We start from the raw sequence: 21,531 nt of genomic DNA, 5'->3' as shown, positions 1-21,531 counted from the left end.
CAGCACCAGCAGCTATCTACCCACAACGCCATGGGCTACTGCACTCTGCTTCAGAATACAGTATAACTGAATCAGAAAACCAGAACTCACCTTACATAGTCAGGAAATGGCTACTGCCAAAGTGACGTTGACTTAATCTACAAAGGTTTAAGCTTTTCTCTATGCTAGGCAGTGTTCTAAAGCACTACAAAAACAGTGGTGACCAACACAAGGTTCCTGTTCTCTGGAATGGAAGGATAGATGCTAAAAAAAAAAAATACAACCTCCTCCTGGGGTTGAGGAAATGCTAGACACACAATGAGGTGTGTGGTCAGAAGGCTACGGCTTGCGGGGTGAAGGAGTTTCTGTTTCAATCGGCAGGGTCGGGAAGTCTTCCCAGACAAGAGGGCACTTGAGGAGCACACTGTGAGTCTCTGAGTCCAGGAAAGAAGGTTTCAGGAAAAGGTGACCAATCTGAGACTGGTGCTTTTGCAGTCATGGGGAATTGCATGGAGAACCGTGAGACAATGCTGGATGACTAAGGAGAGGGGTAGGAATGAGATGACAGAGCAAGCAGATAGGGATCAGACTGGGAGGGGCTTGTATGGTACCTGCCTAATGTGCCCCCATCTCTGGACCAGATGGAAAACATTTAGAGGAGACAAAGTTAACAAAGAAGAGGATCACCTGGCTGCTGTGTAGAAAACAGTAGGTGGCCAGGGGAGAGCAAGGGGACCACTAGAACCTACTGTGGTCACCCAGGGAGAGAATTCAGTGGACAGGACCAGGAGTATCCAGTGCTGACTGGGACAAGCCATAGGATCCCAGATGTTTTGGAGATAGTCTTCAGAGTCTCTTCTATGAGTGGGACATGAAGTATGACGCGGTGTGACCAATTTATGTTCTGGAAAGATCAATCAATGCTGGCTCAGCAACCTGTGGCAGGCAAGAGAGTCTTGGAGGGGAAGGGATATGCCTAAATGAGTATGAATGGAGAACTATTTAAGGTTTTATTGCTACTGACTGGATAAGGCAGGAAAGAGATGGAAAATGGCTTGCTGTGACCATCGAATTGCAGGGCTATTAATTGCGAGTTGGAAAAGGTGGGGGGACACAACCCCAAGAAGTTAGAGGCAGGTCTGGAAACAGAGATAATGAGTCGAGCATCAGGTGGGTGACTTTGAGTGGACTGTGTAAAAGCCAAAACCAATAAACAGGTCTCAGAAAGTTTCTTAAGGGTGAAGGATCAGACAATCCCATTTCATGTTGTTTCTCTTGACGTTTTGTGAAACACATTAGGGCCTATGTGAGTCAGAAAGTTTAAATTAGACTATAAGAGAGTGATTACTTTCTGATCCATATACTAGGGAAAACTGGGCTACCAGAATCCATTCCCTTCTAACATGATGTGCTCCTCTGGAGCTCTGTCTTCATACAATTTATAAATCACAGAGCAACTATAAGACCACTTAAAAACAACTCTCCAGTGTGGTTAAGCTCTAGTTTTCTTCATAGTAAGAGAACAAAATTCTGAATATGAGAATAATAAATATAGACTTCTCAACCTTGTCTTTACATTTCTACATGGGTAGCCTAGAATTAAGGTTTTCACCAGAAACCACACACTAGCATTGGACATAAGATCCCTGAACTCCACGGGAGAGTGGACCAGAATCCAAGTGCAATAACTGATTAAAGATGAGTGGTGTGCCAGTGTCCACACTCTCCAGAGGGCACAGAAGGATGGATCCAGCAGGATCTTTGTGCCCCAGGAGGCTCACAACTTACTCAAAGTCCCAGATGCTCTCCCCATACATAATCAGGCATGCTTATGGGCTTGGCGAAGGGTTGATATCCTGCCTAGAAATGCGTAAGTTGCTCAAATGGTTTGGAACATTAGAAAGACTTCTTGGAGTGCTCATTCTGTTCCAGAATAAACACAACTCCTGTTGAGTTTGCAAGTTTGTTAAAAAAAACCAGTGACCCCACAAGCCACGAACATACGTATTTATACGGCACCACGTTTACTATGGACCTATGGCACTTTTACGCCAACACAACTGTTAGATTCCCATTACATTTGAACAAAACCACTTTCCCAAAGAAAAGTTTATGAAGTGTGAACTCAGCTTCTTTGCATTTCTCTACTGGGTTTTCTTGTGTGTCTCCTTTTCCTTTTTCCATCTTTTTTTATCATTTAAATATTTGCCTGCCTAATTGTGACTTTTATTCAAGTAAGTTCTAAAAACCAAGTTTGCTGTTTTTTTGTTTAATCTTTTTAAAGATAATTTCAACCAGTAGAAGGAAAAAAAATATGTTCAAACACTTGCCCTCAAGAGTGTGCAGTTTATTGAGGGCAGGCTAACAAATAGTTATCATAAGTATCTTGTGGCCCGGGAAAGCAGCAGAGGACGGCCCAAAGCTTTGGGACCCTGCACCCGTGTGGGAGACCCGGAAGAGGCTCCTGGCTTCGGATCAGCATAGCATCAGCCCGTTGTGCTCACTTGGGAAGTGAATCATCGGACGGAAGATCTTCCCCGCTGTTTCTCCTCTCTGTATATCCGCCTTTCCAATAAAAAAATAATAAAAATAAATCTTTAAAAAAAAGTATCATATGCAGTAGCCTATTTAGTCTCATTAAGATCCCTATATTCTGTACTGGTTCTGACTCCAGCTTTCTGTTAATCCAAACCCTGATTGGCAGTTATGACAGACTAAATAATTGGCTTCCAGCCACCATGTGGGAGATTTTGATTGAATTCCCAATCCCACCTTCAGCCCCTGTCCAGTTTCAGATATTGTGGGCAAGTGGGGAGTGAACCAGCAGAAGACAGCTAGCATATGTTCTCTATCTTGCTCTCTGTTTTTATAAGAGAAAATTATGCAACCCAAGTGCTAGACCAGGGGAAGGAAGCTGCTAGTTGTTGAAGGAAAGGGGTCCTTGGAAACCAAGGGCAAGAGGGCAATGAAGTTGAATACGGAGAGAAGTCAGCAGGCAGGGCAAAGAACATGGTGGCCCTTTTTCCCCAAGCCAACCCACTTCCTCCTCCTCGAGTTGTGTCTTTGCTGGTGTTGCAGCTTTGAACCACACTATTCCTCACCACCATCTGTCTCTGCCCCATGGCAATAGTATAACAACATCCTTACCTGTCTCCAGAACATTCCACCACAGCTCTTGGCATAGCAGCTGGAGTGTAACCTGGGCATTAATCAGACCCTCCAATGGCCCAGTGTCACACTTTGCTGGCCAACATCTCTGGTGTTGTAGAGATCTATCACCCCAGTCCTGCCCATGTTCCTCTACTCCATGCCCATCTCACGAAGCAGGTATCTTTCTCTAAAGCGGGGTTTACCCATACTTGTTCTTTTCCTCCACCTAGAATGTTCTCCCATCAGAACTCTCAGGAGCAGGTTCTGTTTAGGATCTAAACCTTGGCTCCAGGGTTACCCCCTTAGGAAGACCTTTCTGACCAGTAGTCCCTCCAGCCCTACTTCATTCCCTGCTTAGTTTTCTTCAAAGCGCTGGACACATGGAGTTGCCTCCTTCACTCTAGTTAGGTCTGGATTGTTTATCACTGTATCTCCAGAACATAGGAAAGCACGTTTGTGTTAACACTGTTATTTAAGGTCTCAGGTGTAATGAATATTGGGTTCTACTCCTTATTCTCACCATGGACTTGTGCCTCAGGAGTCTTAACGGTTCTTTTAACAGCCAGGTGGCTTTTTCCAGCTATTTTCACATTGATTTATTGACCCAAAGAACATCACAGAGTGACCCAGAAATATGTACAAATAGTATGTGACAATCAAAAAATTAAATGTGACACCAAGCAAACATGAAACAATCATTCCTTATCAAGGGCTTATTATGAACAAGGCTGGCTGTCCTAATTAATTTTGTCCCCACTTTAGAAGGAATTTTCAAGTAATTTCCAAGTGCCATATACAGATTGCCTAATTCTGTCCTTCCACATTTCCATATTCAGACATCTTTTCCATTTACAGCATTTCTTCATAATTAATGTTCCATAACCAGTGTTTGAGTTAGTACAATAATACACTTGACCTTAGCCAAAAGGCTGAGAAGTGATAGTAAAACAATAATTAAGCAAAGAAGGCAAAGATATTAGATTTGGTTGATTTTTAAGTTACGGATATTGAAGTATCAAACATGAAATTTCTCATTGAACATAATGATAGAAGGCTTCTGAGAATGCATCAGATCGTTCTACATATAATAGTGATCCAAACTCAGAAAGAATTTTCTTAAAAATTTATTTTACTTGAAAGAGTTACAGAGAGAGAGAGGCATGAAGAGAGATATCTTCCACCCACTAGTCCACTCCCCAAATTGTTCCAACAGCAAGGGCTGAGCTGTTCTGACACCAGGAGCCAAGATATTCCTCTGGGTCTCCCATATAGGTGCAGGATCCCAAGGAGCTTTGGACTATCCTCTGATGCTCTCCCAGGCCATAAGCAGAGAGAGGAATCAGAAGTGCAGCAGCCAGGACTTAAACTGGTACCCACATGGGTTGCCAGTGCTGCAGATGGAGGATTATTCTGATATGTCACTAGTCCAGTCCCCGAAAATCTTCGTTATTGCTAAGTTAGTTATTATGTCTTTAATATGAAATGTACACTCTTACATCTATAAGAGATTGAAAGCAAATGCTCACTAACTTCCTATCCAGACACTGCTAGAACGTCATTATTAGACCAGGAACATTGCACCATGGTACATGATGGTCACAAAACACAGCTGCTCTCCTTGAATTCTATAGGAACATTCTGGAGTTTGAAAGTCATCACTATTGCGGAACTCATCAAACTCAACGTGTGGGTATTTACAATGTTTTCCTCCATTTCAACAAAATCTAAGCAAACAGAACCTAAAAGCACTTTGTCATGATTTTGAAGAGGCTTGCCGAGTCTGTGTTACTGTGGAGATAATCCTGATCATAATGGGGTGTGCTGTGGACCATAAGGGCTCCACGCAGCCCCCGTCCTTGCTTTCACACCAACATCTTCTTTGCTGTATCAGTTTCAAGGTCAGAAACCACCACGGGCTGGCCTTCAATGGCATTCCTTACAGTTAATCTCATAATTGTTACAAGAGAAGGGGGAAATAGCATTTATCTCGTGGAGAGTGAACAACAATGAGAAAAGTCCAAGACCACCAAGATTCCCTTCACAACACTTCACTCCAAAAGCTTCCAAATGCATCCCAAGCCATTTCTCCAAAGGCCCATTCTAATCAGCACCCCATGCCCCAGCTACCCGAAAGGCTTCTTCACATTATAGGCTCCCACCCCATCACTCCTTACCAAATAACTCCCCAGAACTTTCAAATACAACATCACAGGAGGGGCAGCTTTTCTTAAATAAATACTTAAAAAAAGTCTACATCTCCTTGAGAGCCCACCTTCAGCAGCCCCTCCACGACCTTCGATCCTTGATCACCACTTACTCTCCTCCTCCCGTGTGTGTATCAAACATGAAAATAGGGCGATATCCGAATAGGTGAGCTCAGAGCTCCTTCTGAACAACAAACATCCCCCTCGGAGGCAGCTGAAATCTGTTAGCACAGCACAGATGCTTAAGCTAATCACAGGGATACCTGGTTAAATGGGACCAACGAAGGATGGTGTATTTATGCCTCAGATTACAGTGTTTCCCCACTTGCAGTCTAGCAGAGAAAGCCCAGATGTCAGGTCTTGAGGACTGCCTGTAATCACACAGGTAGGGGAGCTAAACTCCACTGGCTGGGGGCTGGGCCCTTCCTTGCTTCCTGGTGGCCTTCCTCTTCATTTCCTCTCCACTGCAACCAACTTGTTAGCCACGCAGAGCAGGCAGTCTTCAATCACCCACCTGGCATGCCCAGGAATGCCTTGCCCTTTGCATGGACCTGTGTCCACGTAGAGAGAGACACCTATCGGGGCAGCACTGGGTGTATGATCTGAAGGCTCTGACAACCACAGGAAGGTCTTCAGCTACCTGGATCTGTGCAGGGAGGAAGGAGGCTGCCCCATGAAGACCTGGGTTGGAGTGCAGAAAGGAGACTTTGCGCTGGCTTCAGGATCAGGAGTTGGGAGGGTAGGGAGGAGCTGACAAGCACCCCAAAGAAACAGATTCCAAAAAGGGCAGAATGGAAGGACAGGCTCACCATGTGTGGAGCCCAGTGTGCCAGCCGGGGACACAGATGATGTGTTCAAAGGAAAATCCAAGCAGCATGAAGGCATACAGGATTTCAGTCAGAAGTAGCCAAGCATTGCCCAGAGGCTCCTTGGGTCATTCGGGAACAGAAGAAAAAGGAATCTTGGGTGGAAGAAAGGAGAGCTGCAGGGAGGGAAACCTCAGGTGCGCGAGAAAGGTCTTCAGCAAGGATCCAGAGTTTGACTCCACAGCATTTTACTCTCTATACCAAGAGGAAAGAGGGAGAATGCTGGGAGGGAACTCAGCTCAGAATGGGAAAAGCCTGAGGCTCGCTGGAGCAGGCAGGGGGCTGCGCTGCAACAGAGCCCCTTCCATTCCATTGTCAGGAAGTATCAACACCATCATAGGCCATTCAGCCCCTTGGGCAGACAGGAGAGGAGGAGCATGTATGTGAAATGAATCGAGGAAACAGAAGCAGTGAATATTGAGCAAAAGCCTTAGGGCTCAGAGGATGGTGTTTCTTTGCAGGGAGGAGTTACACATCTCTGCAGACAGCTGCCCAAAGCACTCAGGGCTGACCGACACACTTTGGTCACCATGTGCTACAAACTGTTGTCTTATTTTTAAAATGTATTTGTCCACACATGTCTTATAAGACTTCTATTTACCATGCTGTGCATTTTTACTCTTTGCCAGGTCCCAGTCAATATCCCAGAACTAAGAACCAGAGGAAGGAAATTCAGTAACTGTGTAAATCATCTTCACTGAATCCTGCATGCAACCATAGAGTAATGCTCACCAGCTATTTACTAAGCACAAGATAGAGTCTTCACAACTTACAGGTCTGCTTACAGTAGGAGGTGTCCATTTTATCGATGGCATGTCTTTCTTAGTGGCACATTAGAACCAGTGTTATCTGCAAGGCATCTTAGATCTGAGGAAACGGAACCCATCAAGACCATTAAAGTCCTAGTTCAATGGCTTTCTGGAGTACCAGGTGCAAGCATCCCACTCTGATTCTCCCACCTTGCTGACCACATCTCTATTCGGGTCATCTCTCTTGTGTTGGTCAGGCACAAGTCTAGGCATAATAGGATCTCAAGAAACAGCTCTGGAAGGAATAAAAATTAGCATTTATTGAGCAGTTACTACACACCAGACCTAAATGTTTGGCAGAGGAAAACCTCACTTATTCCTAGCAGTGAAGAGGTCATTCTTTGCATCAACTTTAACAAATGGGAGCATCTGCATCAGTAAGTGGAGAAGCCAGGACTAGCCTTTGGCTCAGCCTGACTTCAAAACCCATACAACTAACCCCCAAGTTACACTGTGAGTCATACTCAAGGTCCTGCAACAGTTCTCTGCTGGGTTCTGTACCTGTGCATGATAAAGCTGCAAAGAGGAATCACAACAGAAATTCTTTTAGGCCCCTTCCCTGACATGCTGACTGCTCCACCAATAAGCTCTTCTGAAAGCACCAAGCCTGAGGTGCCTGCCCAGTGATGTGAGGAAAGGCTCCAGGAAAGAGACAGACATTTCCACATTGGAGGGGCAAGCTCCTGTCTTCAGGGACAGAGTACAGCTCGTGAGGGCTCTTGAATAGCAGGATCACAGGGTATACACAGGCAGGTGCATGAGTAGGTATAAGCCTTGGATGTCATTTTCAGGATTTGTACCTCATTTCATAAGCATGTCTGTTTCAATGTGGGTTTCACTCCAAGCCAGCCAAGCTGCTTTTCCACTTAGCAGCTAACTCAAAGTACAACACTGAGATCTGACACTATAGATGCCTGTTTAACAGACCATGCTAGTCTCCATGTAAACAGAAAATACAGAGGTGAAATTGGTTATGTGGGATTACCACGAAAGTACTGAAGGCAAGTGCAAATCCAGAAAAGCTCATCCAGAACAGAGTTAGCAAACTGTACCTGATGTCCAATTCGGTGTGCAGTCTGCTTTCCTATGGCTTGCAAATGAAGATTCACTTTTACAGATTCGAGGCTTGGAAACAACCAAAAACTCCCTAAAGCCGGAGTGCATGCCAGAGACACACTCCCAAACCCTAAGATCCTTACCACCTGTTTTCATATAAGCCCCTCGCAGATCCAGGACGTCTTCCCATGACCTGCTGTTTATCATGACTCGGTTCACCACCTCCAGCATCAGAGATAATAGTGTGATGATTTATGGCTGGAACAGTTTATGAGAATTCTCAAGTTTTAACCATTGTTTGAACTAAGTACTCACTTGTACTTTGCATTTCTTTGACTTTCTAAAACGATGTCCATCCATTCACATGCACAAGGGCTTTTTGGCTCCTGACCAAGTGCTGACCGCCCTCATGCCGGCATGAAGGGGCTGCTGTAGAGACCGCAGCACCCCAGTTATTAAGGCTTACCAAAACAACTTTTTTAATTAAAGGCCCACGGAAAACCCTGACTCTCCTCCCATCGGGTTATTACAAGTGGGCATAACTGGAATTCTTCTCTTTTTTTCCATTCAGATTTAGCCTAACATGAACACTCTCCAAGTTGCCTTTCCCCTAGGACTATATGCAATGGGGAAGGAGAGGAGGGAAGAAACAGAAGGGTTAAGAATTTGTAAGAATCCATGTATTCAGCAGGCTTTAGCCTTCCTTTAAACAAAAATTCAGTAGTCATCACATGTTTAGGTTTGGAAATTTCTACTTGGCTTATATCTAAGCAGGGGGAAAAATGTAATTTTGTGTACACAGATTGAAAAGATACTGCCAAACATGAGAACTATGCTAGGTCTATGTTCATCTCCTGGTCACTGAGGTGGGAATCAACTAGGCATGCTCCAAGTTGTTCCACGGCACCCAGGGAGGCCAGGCTCATAGCCAAGGCACCTGGCCCTCCATAGCCAGGGCACCTGGCCCTGTCCAGCTTCTGGAGCATGGGATGTTGTTCACCAGCAGGAGCAGATGCATAGAGTCAGCTCTTCAGCACCTGAAAGCCAACACTCGAATAAGTTCCATTTGGTACAGATACCCGCACTCTACATGACTCCAGGTATTGGGGTCAGCTTTGCGTTTTATCAAGCGAGATGGAGAACAACCTGGGATGAAGCCCTCAGACCTGAGATGCTTGTGACACACATGTATGGAGAGCCTAGAAAGTGCTTCCACTCCCATCCTTTGCAGAACACTTGGTGGGTTGCATTAGAACCCAAACTGTTTTCTAAGTCAAAAGAGACAGTGACTTTTTAAAAATCATTATTATTTTTAAGGAGTGAGCCACTACATTTAATTTGAAAAACAGCTGTCCTGGAGTAGTGCAATTCAGGGGCGAGGGAAGGAAGCCCGAGTTAAGTCCTAGCACTCCGCCCACCAGGAATCGTCATATGACCTCCATCCAGTGGAATCGCACACACATGACCTAGGCTGATGAACCACAATCATCTTGAAAGCCAACTACATGTGCCAAGCACGTACACTTAGCTATGGAACACCATACAACCCTGAGCGAAGGAGTGCTCCTTCAGAAACCTACACAGGAAGAAGCAGGGAAAGGTGAGAAAACCCAGACATGATCAACTCTGATTGGCACCTTCCATAGCCTCGATGTAACCCAGGTCTAGCCAATTGTTTTGGAGAAGCTCTCAGAGAGCAGCAGTGTGTTCCAGAGGCAGGTGGCTCATTCTAGGGCGCTGGCTGTCAACCACGCATGCTCTGCACATCTTTAAGGTGGTAGGTCCGGTGCTAAGTCATGCCAAAAGTGTCTTAACTTCTGTGCTCCAGGAGGAGGAAAAGATGACAGTTGTCTGAAAGACCAACCACCAGCCACGAAACCGTGATGGGGAGGAGGAAACAAATCGCCCCAAAGAGGAGTCTCGTTAAGACCCAGAACTCACCTTTTGAGTTTACAAAGGACTCAAAAGCTTTAGCGCTGGTCAAGCATTTCCCGTATTTACATGTCCGCTATTAAAGCTGAATGAAATCACTAATAAACTGTGTCCTCAAAAGGGAAGAAGAACAAAACAGCCCAGGCTATCCTTGGTTTGAAGCATTACGTGGCCACTTCCTATCAATTAGTTAAGAAATCGTTATTTAATCTCTTTGAACTACAACTCAGAGCTCCCAGGGAAGTGTCTGAACCTGCATTAGCTGACAATCTTGCCTGCTAAAGGAGCTAAAGGGAAGCTGAATTCATCGGGCAGATACACACTGCAGACTGGAGGAAAAAATTCTTTCAAGGACAAAGCAAAATCCGGGCATGGATCTGACTGCTAGGGGGCTGTGTAACTCTCCCTTTGCTTAGCCAACTGGCAGAGAACTCTGGGGTTACACCCGGGGAGGTCAGACACGGATGGCTCTTCATGAGGAGGGAGCTGGGGAACTGAGCAAGAAAACTACTGCACGTGATGCTGTAGCCTGGACCACACAGAGACCTGTTAGCGGATGATGGGGACTCCAGACTCCAAGGCAGCCAAGGGGGAGAGTCATCCCCGGAGTTCATTTGGGGTCTTAAGTGTTACAAACCAAATGTATAACCTTGGGGGAGGCTGCTGTGGGGTGGGCAGTGAGACCTGAGCTCCAGAAACTGGTGCCCTGATACGGCCTTAAAAGAAACGAGGCCCAGGCCATAAGCTGGGGGTCACTTGCTCAGATTTCACACAGTGAGCAATGCCAAAGTTGGGAAGGAGGTTTCTGGTTCCTGGCTAAAGGGTGAGCTTGGAGATGTTCTCCTAGTGCTGGAACCAGAATAAAGAATCCGTGTGTTTTAGGAGCATGCCAGCTGCAGACCCTCCGAAACAGAAAATGCCCATTTTAACACTGGTAACTTCAACAACAGCAAACCAGCTTTACTCTTACAACAGCACCTAGCCCTCTCCCCCCGCACCCCCGCACTAAGTTTCAAGGCAAACCTGCATGGGAGTTAACACACTAGTCTCCTCCCGGTGCACACCGCCACGAGCAGGAGCCAGCTTGCAGGCTCACTCGGGGGCGCACTTGGACTTTGCAGACTGAAGCCTGACCCCACCAGCCCTCCCGCGGACCCGCGCTCCAAGATTTCAAAAAGTAGCTGCAGTCGCCTCGACCACCTGGGGGTGGTACACGGGCAGCGAGGGGGCCCAGGGCGCGGGGAACACCGGCTCCCCACCAGCCTGCACCCTCACTTCACCTCCACTAGGCCCCCCACCTCTGCCCAGCAGTAGGGAGAAACCACGCGCAGCTTCATTGTTCCCCAGGGAATGAAGGAACTGGGCCAGCGAACCCACTTTTCCCCTAAAGGTTTAAGGACAGGACCCCATCGAGGACACAAAGAGGCGGGTGGACTTGGGCATCTTACGCAGGGCGCGGCTATCCCCGGGACACCCGGACGCTCTGAAAGTGGCAGCCGAGTGGGTGTTATTATTTGCCCCCCTTATACCCACCCCTGTACTCGCGCCACCCAACCTCCCACCCCCAAATCATACTTGTGGAGGTGGGGCGCGCAGGGCTTTCCACGACGCCAGGGCAGCCCCCTGCCCCGCGACCCCGGCCTCGGGGCGGTTCCAGCGGGGATCTAATTTAGACACTGTACAGTTTGAGCCGGCGTAGGAGGTCGTGCCAGCCGCGGGCACGGCGTAGCAAGTCCTCGGTGCAGCTTCGGGGGCTGCGCTGAGGGGCCGAGCAGGTCCAGGCTGCGCCCAGGACAGGGACTCGGGGATCGGACGGCGCGGGGCTCCGGGACACCCTCGGTGTCCACCCCAGGAGAGGACGCGCAAAGGGCCTGCGCTCCGCCCACCCGCCCCCACCTGCGAGGTCCCGGGGTCCCCAGTCCCATCCCGGGACAAGTCCCCAGGGTACTAGGCCCTGCGGCGCTTACCAGAGAGGGGCGGCTCCCGGCGCTGGGCCGCGCGGGCCGCTCGGCGGGGACGGTGCGGGCTGCGCTGCGCTGCGCCGCGCCGGCTCGGGCGGCCCGAGCGCCCCGCAGCCGCCGCCTCCGACTTCCTCTTCCTCGGCTTGGCCGCGCCCGGCCGGCCCCTCCCAGTGCGGAGATGCCGGCTCTGCGGGCGGCTCGGCCAGAGCAGCGGATCTTCTCGTCCCGCCTCCCTCCCTGCACGGGGCCCCGGGGCCCTGCAAGGTGGAGAGGAGGAGGAGGCCCGAGAAGGAGAGAGATTTGCTCAGCACTTGCCCTTGTCTCTCTGGAGCCTTGCCAAAGACAGCAGTCAAATTACAGCCTGGGGGATGTGGGGGAGGGTTTGTTCTTTTTTTCTTTTTTAAACTCCCGGCTACTGTTTCCGCAGACACATCATTTTGCTTGGGTTTTTCAAGTTTAGCTTTTTCTTGGACGTGGTCATTTCCCAGGTGCTCACTTCCCAGTGGTCGCAGGGAGGATTGTTGTAGTCACCGGTTCTGGGGAGGCGCGCAGGAGTGCCTGGGGTAATAAATTGTAGCAACCAGGGGAGGAAAGTTCCTAGGTGGTGAAACATCGTTACCCTGGGCACTTCAGCACAAGGCGGCAAGTGACCTTTGGTTCGAGAAAGTAAAAGTGAAGAGAGTGAGGCGCCAATAACCTTTGGGACGGCAAATTGGGTGTTACAGGCAGGGGCTGGAGAATCAGGAATAACTTCCCGGCAGTTAATCGGGTTATGCCTTGGAGTCAGAGGCAGAGGCCGCCCTGTCAGGTGTGTGTGTGTGTGTGTGTGTGTGTGTGTGTGTGTGTGTGTGTGTGTGTTACTCTGTGTGGATGATGATTGTGAACCTGTTCTTGCTGTACTTGTTTAATAAGTCTTCACTTTGCCAGTTGCCACCCGAGTGATTTAGGGAATTGGATCAGTTTTCTCATCTGTAGAATGGGCATAGTCATGGCAGTACCTCCTTCACACAAAGCGCCTGGGAGGCAACCTCACCCCCAGTTAATCCTAGGTGACTTTTGGTTAGTCTTGTGGTTGGTGTCTCCCGATCATTTACGTTCCTGCATCTCCAAGGCTGTGAAAATCATAAGGATCTGAAGCAAAATTGAGTGTTGTGCAGGAGGCCACACAGTTACACCGTGCTCTACAGGGCTGGGGGTGTGTTTGTGTTATAATTTACATGAGTCTTCACAGCTGACTTCCATTACATCAATCTGTGGGACTGGGTCATGCTTGGAAGACATTGGCCACGGTGAATTTGCAGGGGCACTGAAAACAGATATTCGCCACCATCAAAGCATCCTTGTTCTTGGTCTGGCAATAACCTTGTGAGGCTGACAGAACAGGTGCTCAGTTCCTTTCAAAGTTAAGAAACTGGGGCTTGGAAGCCTGCCCAAGACCTTCCCCAGGAGCTGGATAAACTGCTGAGGAACCTTGTGTGGTACTCCGCCTCCTGCATTGCTGTTGACAGGGGAGCAGGCAGCAGCATCAGTCGTACACAGCACATGATGTGCAGTAACATACTCATCCCTCCTTAGCTGCAGCTTTGCTTTTCTTGTTTTCTGTTACCCAAGGCCATTCACAATCTGGGGAAAATTTTAAACTGTATTTATTTGAAAGGCAAAGAGACAGAGAGCCAGTGGGAGAGAACGGCAGAGAGAGAGAGAAACAGATTGTGCATCCACTGGTTCACTTCCCAAATGCCTGCAATAGTTGGAATCAGGCCTGATCAAAACTAGGAGCTGGGAGCTCAGTTCGGGTCTCCCAGATAGCTAGCAGAGACCTAAATATCTGAGCTTCCACCTGCTACCTCCCGGAGTGTGCATCAGCTGGGAGCTGGACTTGGGAGCAGAGCTGGGAGTCAAAGCTAGGCACTTTGATATGGCATTTAGTGTCCCAAGAGGCAATTTAATCACTGGACTGCCCCAGTCCAGAAAAATTAAGTGGAAAATTCCAGAAATAAACAATTCATCATTTTTAAATTGCATGCTGTTCTTAGCACTGTGATAAAATTCCCAGCTGTCCCACTCCCTCCCAGCCTGGGACATGAATCATGCCTTTGGCCGGCCTCTCCGCCACCCACACTGTATACACTACCTGCTTATGACTTGCTTTATGGCCGGCATCCTGGCTTTCAGATGACTGCCAAGGTGACAAGATACCACAGTGCTCCTGAACAAGTAATGCTCATGTCCTGAGTTGTGGCCTAAAGGCATAAGAGCAGTGATGCTGACAATTTTATGATGATAATTATTATAATGTTCTATTTTATTATTGTTGTTCTGTTTCTGTAGCTCATTTATAAAATTAGCCATAAATATTTAGGTAGAGGAAAAACCACTGCACTTAGTCTGGTCCCACTTGCAGTTTCTGGCCTTGACATCACCTGGCCTCACTTCTGTGCTTCTGGTTTGTCTGTGCATGCTCAGCACTTAGCTCAGTTCCTTACACTTTGACAGAAACACTGTCATCAAAAGATGGGTGGAAGGATGGATGGATAGATGGAGAGAGGGGAGGAAGGAGGGAAGGAAGGAGGATGGAAGAAGGAAGGGAGGAAAAGATTAGAGGGAAGGAAAGAGATGGAGGGAAGGCTGTCTGGATAGGTACATGATGGAGGGATGGAAGAAACAAGGAATGGACGAATCTGTAGTTGGGTGGATGGGCAGATTTATGGATGGATAGAAAGAAGCGAGGGAAGAAGGAAAGAGGGAATGAAGTGACAAATGAGAGCTGTGACAGTCCTATCATGTGGTATTCCATGTTAGCATTATGCTACTCTCTTTTTCAGGAAGTAAGTCCACTGGGATGACTTTCTAATGGCATATCCAACAAGACAAACATTGTGGTGAATTTTTCTAAAACATTTGTGTTGTTCAAGGTCTACAAAGGGAAACAAACTGCTTAAGTAATTATCAAAGAGGAATTTGGACTCAGAGCTTTGAGTCTACAGCTGATGAAAACAAACAAACAAATAAACAAAAATCCAGACAGAGAGGCAGCCAGGAAACCAAGGGTCTGGAAATCACTGCTAGACTGAAGGGGCAGGGAGAGGGGATGTGTCACAGATGGCAGGTGCCTGTGCGAGCCAGAGGAGCAGCCGCTGCTCTAGGTGCTGGCAGAGAGAGGAGACACACCCTAGTGGTCTCCTCCTTTCACTCAGTGCCCTCCACTAACTGAACTCTAATGACAAAGGAGCTTGGTAGACACAGCTTGCAGAAGCATCTCCAACTCTTGATTCTTAATGGGCACAGAGCAAGAAGGGTCTGAGGGCCACAGGCCTAGCCTCTCCTTCAAATCACGCCTTGTTCCCTATCCAGTAAGACTGGCTCCATCATGTAGATGTCTCAGAAAGAAATGCTTTTTTGCCAAGATCTTGTATAGCATGTGATGCATCCTTCGTGCAGACACAATAAGGTAGATGCTACACATCCCTTTTTATCTACAAAGATACAGACTCAGCCAAGTTCAGAGACTTGCTGGAGACCACACAGCCTTGTGTGCAGAGCAGGCTGCAGCCACAGAGCTCTGCATTCCAGTTTCCTGCTGGCTCTGCAGACAGAGTTTTGTAGTTTTGCACAGTGTCTTGCTTCAGAGTCACCAATCCATGCGCTCATGGGAGTTAATGTTTGCAAAGTTCACAGAGTTAAATGCCTCTGTCACATCCCCCTTTAATTTTATGACTTGTGATAACTTTTATGATGTTGTTGGTGACTGTACTAGATTTATGATTAAACAAGATCAGAAATATCATGTCTGTTAGAATAAAGAATACCTCAGGAAAAACTCAGGTAGTATGTCTCTGTTTTGTTATTTTTGTTTTTGTTTTTGTTTTTTTGAGGGGTGGGGAGTGAATGGGGGAAATTTCACCTTTGGATTTATGAGTCTTTTAAAAATATTCCTGGGGCCTGGCACAGTGGCCTAATGACTAAAGTCCTTGCCTTGCACGCACAGAGATCCCCTTATGGGCACCGGTTCGTATACTGGCTGGCCCACTTCCATTCCGACTCTCTGCTTGTGGCCTGGGAAACAGCTGAGGATGGCCCAAAGCCTTGGGACCCTGCACTCACGTGGGAGACCAGGAAGAAGCTCTTGGCTCCTGGCTACAGATCAGCTCAGCTCTAACCACTGCAGCCACTTAGGGAGTGAACCAGAAGATGGAAGATCTTTCTCTTTGTCTTTCTATAAATCTGACTTTCTAATAAAAAATAAATACCTAAAAAATTCTTGGGGTAGGGGTTGGGCACAGCATTTAAGATGCTGCTTGAGATGGCCATACCCCATACTGGAGTTTCTGGTTTGGGTTCTGGTACCTCTGCTTCTGACATAGCTTCCTGCTTATGCACAGCCTGGGAGGCAGCAGGTGACAGTTCAAGGACCTAAGTCTCCAGGACCCTCAAGGAAGCCCCAGGGTGGGTTCAGGGACTCAGCCTACCTGCCCACCTCCCTTGGCTCTTGCAGCCAATTGGAAAGTGAGTCAGCAATAGAAAATCTGTCTCTGGTTCTGTGCCTTTCAAATAAAATAAAAATAAACAAATAAAATAAAAACCTGCACAAATTCTAGAATATCCTAGCTGTGTAATAGAAAGTAGGGTAGGAGAAAGGACTTAAGGTAGAGCCTGGAAGACCAGACAAGAGCAATCCATGATCCATCAGGGATAATAGAGAAAAGCATTATCCTACCCCTCATCTGACTTGTAGTGAGCCCTTCAGATCGTCAGTAACAACACAATTCCCTGCTTGCCAAGGAGGCAGTGGCCCACGATAAGGACACCAGACATCAACCAGGACAGCAAAGCGAAGGGGCACACAGAGATGCTGAAAAGACAACCAAAGGGAGCCAGCTGCCAGACACACATGAGAATAAAAGTGGGAGCAGGTCCTGGTCAGCAGCATCATTTACCTGATCCTCTAATTCTATTACAGTGATTATAACCAACAGACTCAAGCAGGATGGAAGTGCACATGCTTTGCACATGTTCACAGGACATTTGCAGGATGTTCTCCAAATGCAGAGCTAAAACTGGAAGCCTTTTAACTGAAGGTCAAATACATCTTGGAGATGTAAACAAAACCCACTATGACATAGACAGCTTGAAGATCTTCAGAATGGAGAACACCCTTGTCATCTACTGAGATGAAGCCACATGGGACTTCAGCCTTTTGCTTCAGAACTAGCTTTTCCCCAGGTTGTCTACTGGCATTTCACGGTGGGATGCTAGAGTTGGCAGTGCTGAGAAAGCTGTCTCATCCCTAAGCCCCACAGCCTCTCCTGGAGGGCACCCCACGACCAAACTTACTAGGTGGAGACTCAGGCCAGTCAGTGGAACACGCATGTCCACAGCACAGAATGGGGAGGGTGTGGTGAGCCTGTAGGCACATGAGTTCAAATGTTGTTTTGGCCAAACGAAAACATTCCCAAAAGCCAAATTCCCCTTCTGCATCTCTAGTTTGCTCCTCTTGCGCTTCCAGTTGCTTCTGGGTAGCTTTTCAGACAAGAATGAAAAGAAGAATCACTGTTTCCTTTCTCCAGTCTGCTCCTCCACTTAAACATATACAGTCAAGTCCCACTAGAAAGTTGTTTTTGTTTACCTAGGAATGCAGTGTCTTGAGTGCTAGAATTTAAATACTAGGCAAGGAAGGGGGATCACTATGATTATTTTTATCCATGAAAACTCAAATTAGCTTAAAAACATTAAGCAATCAACTCAATAAATGGATGGCAAAACTTCAAACCTGTTCCTTCACTTTTTTTTTCTCTTATTTTGTCTCTTCTCCAATAATGTGGCTATAAAACAAATATTTCCACGTTAATAGACGTAATAATGGTTTCTCCCAGATTTTAAATACTATAACTCCGTTTCGCACTAAGTGGTCTACATTCATCATCTTATTTAAACCTCACAACCTGCATCTTATAAAAGAGGTCACTAAGATAATGCAGCCAAGGTTTTGTCATCAGCAAGGAGCAGTGAAGGAAGTGGGAAGCAGGTCGTGACCCCAAACCATGTCCGTCCTTGTGAATTCCATGTGCCATTGCAGTTTGCCAGGACACTGTCATCTACGTGACTTGGCCAACTCCATCTCTCCATTTTGTCACTTGCTCCTACAACAGACAGCAGGAATCCCTGGGTTGTTTGGAGCAACAGCTCATGAAGAAATCCACCGTGCACTGTGATGAGAAGGTACTCTGAATGACAGCTCACAGTTAGCCTCAGTTCTTAAACTCAGCCACCCTGCAAATAGGGAGTTTTCTTTTAAATAATCTGTACTGTAGTTTGTTCTCACCTTCGCTCATTGGACAATTAAGCCTCACCTGGATGGTAGGAAAGTGCTTATAATTTCTTTGCTGAGTCCTGTCCCATGTGCACTTCCACTCATTTTGTCCACACAAGATTTGGAAGAGCTGCCCAGGACTCCAGCTGACTCTGGTGGAACATCTCATTTATACAGCACATGCGCTGTATAAATCCTCTTTCCAAGAAAAACAGTAACATTCTACAAATCTGAAATTTGAAAGAGCATGCAATGTGTTTAATCAATCCTACAAATACTCTTTTATGAATGGTAAGAAGCCAGTGCGTTGGAGCTGACTTACATAGTTTTTCAGAGCCAACTGTGAGAATGTCACGACTCTTGTGAGCTAATTGATATTAATCAATCATGGTGGGAACATTTACAACCCAGAAATTGACAATTACTACAAATCAAGGCCTTCCTGTGACTCCAGCCTGCTGATAAAAATGTTGCAGCTTGAGCTCTTGCCATTCTACCCATGGTGGGAGATCAGGTCTGCAGCTCAGCTGTGCCGAGGAGGAAGGTTTGAAGGCAGAAAATGAGAGTGTGGTGACTTGACTTCACTGACCAGCCAATCACCTTTCACATCCATTTTTTTTTTCTTTTTTGCCCTGGGGGTATCCTTAACACTGCCAGAAACAAGATGGTTTCGTGCACAAAGGCCTATCCGGAAACTGAGGCTTACAGGACTGCGGTCATGTATCCAGAGATTTGTAATTAGCAAGGAGCAGTCAGTTAAGTGTTGGGAGGTCCAAAGGAATCAAGCTGTTGATTTGAGGTATATCCACAGAAGCAGGTGTGTGGCATGGCTGGAAATGTCCCTCCGAAGTTCTCTCGTGGGGATGGGTGATAACAAAACTCATCACTGTTACATGCGTACACTCCCAGCTCTGAAAAGATTCAAGTGCAAATTTCTTCCTGAGTTTTTTTTTTTTTTTTCTGCCTCAGAGTCCCCATCCATTTGTAAACAGAAAAAAATCAGGATGTGGGTGGTTAGCGCAGTGTTCACACACATTTTCAGACACTCATCCCAAAGCAGAGTGCCTGATTTCCAGTACTGGTCCTGATTGCAACTCTTCCATTCATCTCACTGCCAGAACACATCTCGGTGGGGGCGAAGGGGATGGGCAACAGCGTGGTGGCTCAAATACTGAGGTCTCTCCTACTCAAGTGGGAGTCGCTGGGTGGAGGTTCCGGCTGCTGGGTTCCTCCTAGCCCAGCCCCCTCTTGTCAGAATAAACTGACAAGTGGAAGATCCCTGTCTGTCTTTTTACTTTTCAAAAAAAATTTTTAAGTTGCAAAAAATTGTTTATTACATTTTTAAATGATGACGAGAGAAAATCTTCAAAAAAGTTCATGAAAAATTCTTATGCGGAAACTAAGTGAAAGAGGCTTTTAAAGGTAGTTTTGGTATCAGCTGTAAAATGTTGTTTACAATGTTTGGAATTAGGAATGAAATGATCCAGAACTGTGTTTTCACTTGACACGTTTAACAAGTTAAAACATGAACTTTTAAATATAGTTTTCCACAGTGCGTTTCTGTAAGGGAAACCCAAAACTGAAAAAATAACCAAGTAATCTCATGAAATGCCCCACCAAAAAAGTGGAAAATTCATTTTGAATGTAGAAAAACACTGCTATGTGCAAATTTGAAAACGTGAAATCATTTTTTTTTTATTCTTTTCTGAATGCTGTGTTGTAGTGAGTTAATTGACCATTTTTTAAGAGTTCTGGCGTGTATCCTGTGATATTGTAGAGCTTTATAAAGAAGGAAGCAGTCAGCAGCAATGAAATTCAGTTTAGAAAAAGCACATGACGGTGTGGGCAGTGAGACCGAAGGGAGGAGCAGGGACTTCAAATGGAGAGTTGGGGAGCAGGTGTTGGTGTGATGGTTCAGACCTCTTGGGACACCTACACCCCATACTAGAGGGTCTGGATTTCAGCGGCAGCTCTGCCTGATCTTTGTTTCTTGCTCATTTGTACCGTGGGAGGCAGTCTGTGATGGCTCAGGTGATTGGTCTTGGCCACCCATGTAAGAGACTCAGTTCCTACTTCTGGCGTTGGCCTTGCCCAGCCCTGCTCACTGCGGCCATTTAGGGAGTGAACCAGTGAATGGGATGTTGATCTCTCTCTTGTCCTGCCTTTCCAATAAGTAAGTAAATACTAAAGTAAAAAAATAAACTATCTCAAACAATTTTTTTCTGCAAATTCCTGTGTTTCTAAACGCAGGAAAACTCTATTTAGCATCTTTAGACCCCTGGTTCTATTATATAGGGTGTCCTGGATGAATTTAACAATTGGCAGGAAAAAATATTTCATTATGTATTAATTGCTCAATGCCTGCACATGGAATGTGCCCTAAATATTTAGAATCCACATTTTTCATCAACTAAATATTAATGACATAAACATAAAATCAGAATAAACGCAAAATCCACTTTTCATCATAAGGACATTTGCGTGTGTTTCTGTGTCTTTTTGGGCAAGTCTGTTTTTCTAGTCTTCTTCTTCATGCTATCTTTTAATTTCTGAGACCTTGTCTTCTCTTCAAAAATCTTAATTTTATTCACATGATCAAAATTCTTGTTCCCAGGCTTTCTCCTTGCAGCCAAATTTAGCAAAACCTGATGAGTAACATCAAATACACCACACATCAGTGCTGGGATGCTCCATTTTCTTTTGGAATTTTGTGGTAAGACAATTTGAAAAAAAAAAAAGGCAAAAGACACATCATGACATTTTTATCAAACTTTTTTCTCTTAAAAAATCATTTTTTTAAATAGCTGACTCAGTTTCCCAACTGATTCTCTGTAGGTAAACAAGTGACTTTTATATAGGTAAACACTTCCCACCAGAAATCTGGACAGAAATAGGAGAAAAGGTTGAAGCCCCACAAATCACATAGGCCCCAATTGTCTGGGAAGATTGGAGCCCTTTATAAGGTAATGAACTTTAGACACTCTCAGTATACTGGTTTCAAAGTAACGTTTTCTGTAATTACAGGAGGACTTCGATTCTGAAGAGCCCAAGTCCATGGCCACCTTCCAGCAATCAGATAGTTTCAGGGTAACTGACTTCCACATTCCAAGCAAGATGCTTGGGGCTCCTGTTTCTTTTAGGAAATGAATCCTTCTAACTTGCAAGAACAGAAGGGGTCTTTTAAAACTCCCAGCAAGTTAAAAAAAAAAAAAAAGACACCTTTGCATGGGCAAATTAAGTATCTCCTTTAGTCTTACTATGAAA

This window comes from Ochotona curzoniae, unplaced genomic scaffold (assembly GCF_017591425.1).
Source record: "Ochotona curzoniae isolate NIBS_2020 unplaced genomic scaffold, NIBS_Ocur_1.0 scaffold_3890, whole genome shotgun sequence".
Lineage (NCBI taxonomy): Eukaryota > Metazoa > Chordata > Mammalia > Lagomorpha > Ochotonidae > Ochotona > Ochotona curzoniae.
This window is presented reverse-complemented; position numbering follows the sequence as displayed.